Source organism: Arachis ipaensis, chromosome B09 (genome assembly GCF_000816755.2).
Source record: "Arachis ipaensis cultivar K30076 chromosome B09, Araip1.1, whole genome shotgun sequence".
Taxonomy (NCBI): Eukaryota; Viridiplantae; Streptophyta; class Magnoliopsida; order Fabales; family Fabaceae; genus Arachis; species Arachis ipaensis.
Window position 1 is genome coordinate 2,852,466 of NC_029793.2, and position 8,893 is coordinate 2,861,358.

Below are 8,893 nucleotides of genomic sequence, written 5' to 3' on the forward strand. Positions count from 1 at the left end.
TTGTGTGCTACTATCTCTTAAGTGGAATCAATAGATATTGAAGATCAGTCTTTTTAAATAGTAAAAATAGAGTCTACAATATAAAAATGGTCATGGTTTACTTAACAGATTTTTGTTAAATTCAATTACACATGTTTAGTATAAATAATAGTCTTACTTTTTATTTTGGTAGGTTGTTGAAATTTGTAATTGACTTATTAAATGCATTCAAAAATAATAATTTATTAGTTTCTCTAGTCAATAAAAGTTCTTTCTATTTGTACACGTTGCAATTGTTCCTTTTTTATTCTCTATTCTTCTTTCTTACTTCTCTCAAGCAATTTATTTTGAGTTTCTATAATAAAATAGAAGGCACTAATTTCCACACATGATAAATAACACAATAATTCTTATTTAAGTGAAACAAAAATGCTGAAAAAAAATATTACATACATACAAAAAATTAATTATTAACTTAATTTATTTTTTTGAAGCAAAGAAAGCTCAACACATTAGAGTGGAACATATACACACAGATATGAACTAAATCTGTATATAAAAGTTATGAACTTCTGTCATCTCCGGCATTGCCATCAACAACTAAAAGGATTGCTACCAGTCCATTCTTTGTAACTCAAAAACGTCCTTTCCTGTATGTTATCAATACCTGTATCTTTATTATTGAAAATTTTGGCATTGCGTTCCAACCAGATGTTCCAAATCACTGCAAAAAATCCTATTAGTCATGTCTTCTGTGCTTCTTTTCGATTGTGCATACCAGTCCAACTCTCAAATAGTTCTTTAAAATAGTCTAAGCTCTATCCAAAGCTCTCAACCAAGCGCACCAAATCTGCCATGTATACTCACAAACCAAAAATAAATGTTGTACAAATTCTATCTCTTTTTTATACAGTACACATATATTATCACTATTAAAAATAACTCCTAATTTACTCAACCTTTTTTTAGTATTAACTCTACTAATTAGGACAAATTATTCAAAAAATTCTATTCTTGAAGGTACCACCCCTCTCCAAATAGAACTTGTAAAATTATAACTTATAATCTCGTTCAATAGAGTTTTCAATTATAATACCTGCATAAAAGAGTTAGTAAAAAACACACCTTTTGTGTAGCATAATCGTAATTGAAATTAATAATGCTCATAGTTCTGTTTTTTGGTACATTTTTAGTGTGTCCAAAGATTTAGATGCTTCAAATCAAATGGTACTTTTTACTGTATAAAGAGGAAGCCAAAAAATCAAATCCTAAGGTCAATATTTTACCGCAAAGTATGTATAATTTCTTATCACTACTTGTATGAAATTGGATTTTGTTACAAACTTACAATTTTGAATTTTTCACGTGCCCTAATTGGGATCATCATTCTTTTATAGTTTTGGCCATTGAAAACAGGACAAGTAAGCACATTGGCTAGGGATAGCTTTATCCTTAATCCGTGAACGTTGTGATGCCACCTCATATGCTAAAATGTTTTATGTAATACCACGGCATTATAAATACATTAAAAAATAAAAAATAATAGTTCATATAAAATATAAGGCAAAGACCCGCGCAATTGTGTTTATATAAGATTAAGAGCAAAGCTAAGGAACCAAAAGAGTATTAGTAAAAAATCAGCCAAATATTTTTGGGTGAATTTAAAATTTTTACGAGTTAATATATATGGATGTTTTTTCTGTTAAGTATCAGAATGTTTCTTTTTCATTCTAAATGAATGTTCTTTTGTATATTTTTCGAATTCTTTTGTATTACAAATATAAATGTCTCTATTTCTTTAATAATTTTATATATTTTTTTAAATTTTATAGATATTTAATTATTTTTACTAAAATATAATTGAATGTTTCTTTTGTTAAGTATTAGAATGTTTTTTTCATATTAAATAAATATTTTTTTTATAATTCTGTAATTGTGTAGTTTGCAGTCTCTTTAATCATTAAAACGGTATCTAATATCCCAAAACGCAGAAAACAACATCTCCAACAAATCCCTAATTATAAACATGTGTGTTGAATATAAAATAGAAACTCCATCATCCACCATCCTTCTCAATGGAAATCGGAATCTTGATCTATTATGACAATGGGAGTAAGAACGGCAGCATCCGCATTACCTTGATTTCCATCCTGTTTATTACTATTTATTAGTTTAGTGCATGCCTTTCACACGTGCAAATGCTACTGTATTTAATTAAATACCTCCTTCATCACATCGGTTAGAGGTGTTGCTCGACGGATGATTATAATTCTCGAAGATGATCATCTGCGTTGGAGCTTGCAGAAGCGTGTGACGGGGGAATCGAAAGCGTTCTTGCGAGTGACGTTAATATAAATTAAGTTTTGTTTAGTTTTTAGCCGGTCACCTTTTGGTTCCATATACTTTTCCTAAGATTAATAGTTAAAAATTGTTAGATAATTTCGTACTTCCAAAAAAATAACTATATATTAGTTCCCACTAAAATATAATCACTTTGTTTTCAACGTATTTTTCCTTCACATATTGTTCTTTAATCGTTTTCTTATATATAAACAGTATATTAAAAGAAGCTTAACCTCGCTCTAATCTAAATACTAAGATTTAGAGTTTGTTAACTTCATGAAGAAATGTAATGATAAGATAAAACGTTATAGCAGTGAAGCAACATCTTTATAGTTTTTCTTCGTCTTTAATTAATTTTTTTCCCGAAGAAAGATATATTCCATTATGATAAGAAAGATTCTATAGAAGATGTTGAAGGTCAAAACAAGGAATAGACGAGATTCTCTTAAAAAAAAGAGAATAAATAAACTTTGTCTGCAAGAGAAAAGGCAAAAGTTTAAAGAACGAATAAAAAATCTTGTAGTATCTCATTGATAAAACTAGTAATAATGTTTTAATTTTCCTAAATTCTAATATTGCTCTAGGTTGGTTTTGGTGTTTCTAGTATATAAAACTTGATGAAATAATTGAGGAAACTCAAGTTTTAAAGACATAGGATTAAGAATAAAATAATACAAAGTTGGTTGATGTGGTATCCAGCTCAGGGGGTTCGAACCGGAATGCCACCACTGAAGCAGCGGCAGCCGGTTCGAGTTCCAATGCAGAATGTGGGGTACCTCCCAAAGCAAACTGGTCACCAACAGGTGTCGTAGCAGGCTCGTTCAGATCAACATCTAAGGGTGCCTGCGTGCCAGGGGTCTGAGGACGCCGCCGGCCCGGCTCGTCCTCCTGCATGATAGCCGAAATCTCCGCTAGAAACCGTGGACTGCCGAAGTCCGCATCAAGCGTATCTGCCCCAAGGAAGTCCTGCCACTGTGATCCGGGAATAACCCATGGAGTACCGTCCTGCTGAGGCTGGTCGTCGGTGGGAACTCCAACAAAGTAATGTCCAAAAGGACCGGACCCAAGTCCAGCGTCACTAGGCTCAGCCTCGTCACCAATCCCGGAGCCATACCACTCACCTCCGTGAACCCCATCCTGGGTACTACCACCAGCAACTGAAGCCTCTTCCCGTGCTGACTCCACCAATCCAAGAACTGATGCGACGGACCAGGGTCAGCAACAACATCGAATCGCAGCACGCTCTTCGTACGGTCGTCCCAATACTGATGCCACTTCTGCAAATGGGACGGGAACCATCGATCGCCGCCTCTGCCGTCCTTCGACATCAGAAAGTCGATGTTCAGGGCGGCCTGTGGACGGGGCTGCACCCCTCCAAACTGCGGAAGAACCCTGTCTACCTGATGCCACTCTATGACGGCAAAGTAGATAAGCGATGTAACAGACTGCCACAGCACCATATGCCGAGGCTCCAAAACCTCGGGATGCACGACCTGAAGTACGTCAGGGCTACTGTACGGCATCCAGATAAACTGCACCCAGAACGATACAATGTCAGGGCAACTCGTGATCCCAACTCGTAAATCGTGGTTAAATAAAAAAACTTATTAAGTAACATACTGACCTCTCTATCCTGCAACCGGTCTATCCAGAGCCTCCACGTCTGAACTCTAGGACCCTTCTCGCTACTAGAAGGGATGTAACCTGACCACCTGCAACATGCACATGTGTTACCGCTACTTAAATGTGTGCTTAGGGTATCCAATACATTATGAATGAACACGCGGTTATGTGTAGTAAATTGAAATAGACAAAGATTAGGGAAGTACCTCGAGGCCAGTGGCCAGCTGAACGTCTCAAATCCTGCAGGCCTAAACCGAGGAAATCGCCAGAAAATCCATGACTGAAGTAGCTGAAGTGGGCCCGCTAGCTTGATAACATTTCTGTTCGCCACACGGCACATGCACCGGTACAACCATGCCAGTGCTGCAGAACCCCAGCTGTAGGTCCCCATCTCCTCCAGCCTAGCTACAAACGGAAGCCATCTAATGTTAACGCGGTTGCCCGACTTGTCCGCAAAAAGCTGCGTGCCCAACAACATCATGATGTACGCACGGGCATAACGACGCACAGTATCCTCATCAGCTCCCTCCGGGCACTCACCAAACGTCTCCTGAAACCAGCTGCAGTTGACCGCGTACTTCTGAACCTGGCTAGGAGGAGGTACCACTCCAAACAACTCCTCGAACCAAACCCAGGCTGGACGGCCACCCTCGATGTATATATGGAACTCTGATAGGCAGCCGCTGACGTAACGCCCGTCCACTGGCAAACCCAGCTGGTATGCCACGTCCTGCAGTGTGATAGTGCACTCTCCGAACGGCATATGAAACGTGTGAGTCTCCGGACGCCATCGCTCAACAAACGCACTCACAAGGGCCTCGTCCAACCGGAACCATCTATCGTTCAACCTTGCAAGATGGTAAAGACCAGCCATCTGCAGGTACGGAACGTATCTGTCATCCAGGACCATGCCCTGCTGCCGCCGCATGCTCCTGATGCATCGCTGAGGCTGCGGAAGAAATGAACCGCATTATTAGAACCAGCTTAATTACCGGTGACAAACATAACCAACACGATAATTGATAAACCAAAAAATATTACTATGTATAGCCGCTTAAAAATACCAAGAACGAGAACCATTTGCATAAGAAACTTAAATTAGAAACCACCATAGCCTACTGACATCAAAGATCTAACATTATAAAACCACAACTAAACCGCCTACATAAACCACTACTAGAAACCACTAACGAATAAATCCAGTAAACACCCATTTTCAAAGTACAATACGATGAACAAACAACAAAGGAAAACAGCTCTAAAATAACAAAAGTACACATGACTATCATACATGAAACATGAATCATCTAAACAGATACGAGCCCGTAAAGCAACGACGGGGTACCCGTGGCCTCTGACCTCTGCGGATAAACGGCTCCTCATCCTCTATCTCATCTGCGTCCTCATGCGGGGCAGGCTGTGCGGGTGGCGTAAAATGGAGTGGTGCGGCAGACGGCCCGGCGACAGACTGTGATGCAGCGGTGTAAGCGGAATGTGGGGTACCTCCCAAACCAAACTGGTCACCAACAGGTGTCGTAGCAGGCTCGTTCAGATCAACATCTAAGGGTGCCTGCGTGCCAGGGGTCTGAGGACGCCTCCGGCCCGGCTCGTCCTCCTGCATGATAGCCGAAATCTCCGCTAGAAACCGTGGACTGCCGAAGTCCGCATCAAGCGTATCTGCCCCAAGGAAGTCCTGCCACTGTGATCCGGGAATAACCCATGGAGTACCGTCCTGCTGAGGCTGGTCGTCGGTGGGTACTCCAACAAAGTAATGTCCAAAAGGACCGGACCCAAGTCCAGCGTCACTAGGCTCAGCCCCGTCACCCATCCCTGAGCCATACCACTCACCTCCGTGCACCCCATCCTGGGTACTACCACCAGCAACTGAAGCCGCCCCTGCACCATCCCCGCCCTCGGGCCCATGCTGATCATCGTCATCGTCCTCAGGGTCAGGTGCAGCGGCATGAACCGCAGCACGCCCTCTACCTCTGCCAGGATGATGTCGTCGTCGACCCCTAGCGGGGCCGGCCTCGTCGCCAGCCTCCATAGCACGCTCAAGCCACCCCCAGTCACGCTGGCTACGACGTGTGCCCACGCGAGCTCTCCTATCAACCCGCCTCCTGTCCGGCACGTCGTCAGGCCGATCCATCTCAGGTACTCGCCTAGCTCCCCGCTGTGAGGCCTCAACAGGAATAGCAGTGGCTCTCGGATCGCCCAACTGCGGATCCGGAGACAAAAACCTCTTCCCGTGCTGACTCCACCAATCCAAGAACAGATGCGACGGACCGGGGTCAGCAACAACATCGAATCTCAGCACGCTCTCCGTACGGTCGTCCCAATATTGATGCCACTTCTGCAAATGGGACGGGAACCATCGATCGCCGTCTCTGCCGTCCTTCGACATCAGAAAGTCGATGTTCAGGGCGGCCTGTGGACGGGGCTGCACCCCTCCAAACTGCGGAAGAACCCTGTTTACCTGATGCCACTCTATGACGGCAAAGTAGATAAGCGATGTAACAGACCGCCACAGCACCATATGCCGAGGCTCCAAAACCTCGGGATGCACGACCTGAAGTACGTCAGGGCTACTGTACGGCATCCAGATAAACTGCACGCAGAACGATACAATGTCAGGGCAACTCGTGATGCCAACTCGTAAATTGTGGTTAAATAAAAAAACTTATTAAGTAACATACTGACCTCTCTATCCTGCAACCGGTCTATCCATAGCCTCCACGTCTGAACTCTAGGACCCTTCTCGCTACTGGAAGGGATGTAACCTGACCACCTGCAACATGCACATGTGTTACCGCTACTTATATGTGTGCTTAGGGTATCCAATACATTATGAATGAACACGCGGTTATGTGTAGTAAATTGAAATAGACAAAGATTAGGGAAGTACCTCGAGGCCAGTGGCCAGCTGAACGTCTCAAATCCTGCAGGCCTAAACCGAGGAAATTGCCAGAAAATCCATGACTGAAGTAGCTGAAGTGGGCCTGCTAGCTTGATTACATTTCTGTTCGCCACACGGCACATGCACCGGTACAACCATGCCAGTGCTGCAGAACCCCAGCTGTAGGTCCCCATGTCCTCCAGCCTAGCTACAAACGGAAGCCATCTGATGTGAACCCGGTTGCCCGACTTGTCCGCAAAAAGCTGCGTGCCCAACAACATCATGATGTACGCACGGGCATAACGACGTACAGTATCCTCATCAGCTCCCTCCGGGCACTCACCAAACGTCTCCTGAAACCAGCTCCAGTTGACCGCGTACTTCTGAACCTGGCTAGGAGGAGGTACCACTCCAAACAACTCCTCGAACCAAACCCAGGCTGGACGGCCACCCTCGATGTATATATGGAACTCTGATAGGCAGCCGCTGACGTAACGCCCGTCCACTGGCAAACCCAGCTAGTATGCCACGTCCTGCAGTGTGATAGTGCACTCTCCGAACGGCATATGAAACGTGTGAGTCTCCGGACGCCATCGCTCAACAAACGCACTGATAAGGGCCTCGTCCAACCGGAACCATCTATCGTTCAGCCTTGCAAGATGGTAAAGACCAGCCATCTGCAGGTACGGAACGTATCTGTCATCCAGGACCATGCCCTGCTGCCGCCGCATGCTCCTGATGCATCGCTGAGGCTGCGGAAGAAATGAACCGCATTCTTAGAACCAGCTTAATTACCGGTGACAAACATAACCAACACGATAATTGATAAACCAAAAAATCTTACTATGTATAGCCGCTTAAAAATACCAAGAACGAGAACCATTTGCATAAGAAACTTAAATTAGAAACCACCATAGGCTACTGACATGAAAGATCTAACATTATAAAACCACAACTAAACCACCTACATAAACCACTACTAGAAACCACCATAAACCACATACCTAAACCACTAAGATAAACCACTAACATAAACCACTAAGATAAACCACTAAGATAAACCACCAACATAAATCACTAACAAAAACCACTAACATAAACCATTTACAGAAATCACTAACATAAACCACTAAAATAAACCACCAACTAAACCAATATCTTACTCGCATGCCAAACCACAAACTCACATGTACCGGTAAAACAAAGTTATTTCCGTACTAACCTCTTCGTTGATGACCCCAGCTATATGGGCGACTCCGTCCAAGCGATATAACCGCGCCGGATCGTCCCCCATGAGCAGAGTATTCCGTTCAGGTCTTTCGCGGTGAGAATCTGGGTCGTTTTCTCTGAGATTTGGTGGGGCAGGGGAAGGTAAGAATGGTTCGAATGAGGCTGATTCGAACTCCTTATATAGCCCATTCCCTAGTAATTCGAACCAGGGTGGTTCGAATTACTAACAACCTAACTTAAGCGTAATTCGAACCAGGGTGGTTCGAATTACATGAAGAACTCATTTCCCTATAATTCGAACTGGAGTGGTTCGAATTACTTGCATAAGTAGTTCAAACCAGTCTGGTTCGATTTACATTCAATTTTTTCTTTGAAATTCGAACTGCTCTGGTTAGAATTATTTGAGGATGAAGTTCGAACTAGCCTGGTTCGAATTACATAATAATATGATCTGGCTTATTGCTGTATCGATTTTCATTTTGGCTCATATAGGTAAATTTGGATTCATGTTGGCTTATTATAGTGTTTTGTCCTAATTACTATGGTGCTGAGCATGAAGTTTGTGTTGAAGAATAACATCGGGTGTATTATGACTGAAAATTTTGAATATTGGACATTAAATGGTAGAATTCCCCAAATTGGGACTAGGTGGAGTTATGCATGAATATGGACTACAGCTGGGCGAGAAGCCTGCATTTGGCCACATCAAGATTATATATAAAGTTGGTAATAAATAGAGTAGGATAGAATTTAAATTTTAGATTTTATCTTAATTTTATTTGTAAATTTTTTTTTTAAATTTAATTTTATTTTATTCAAATG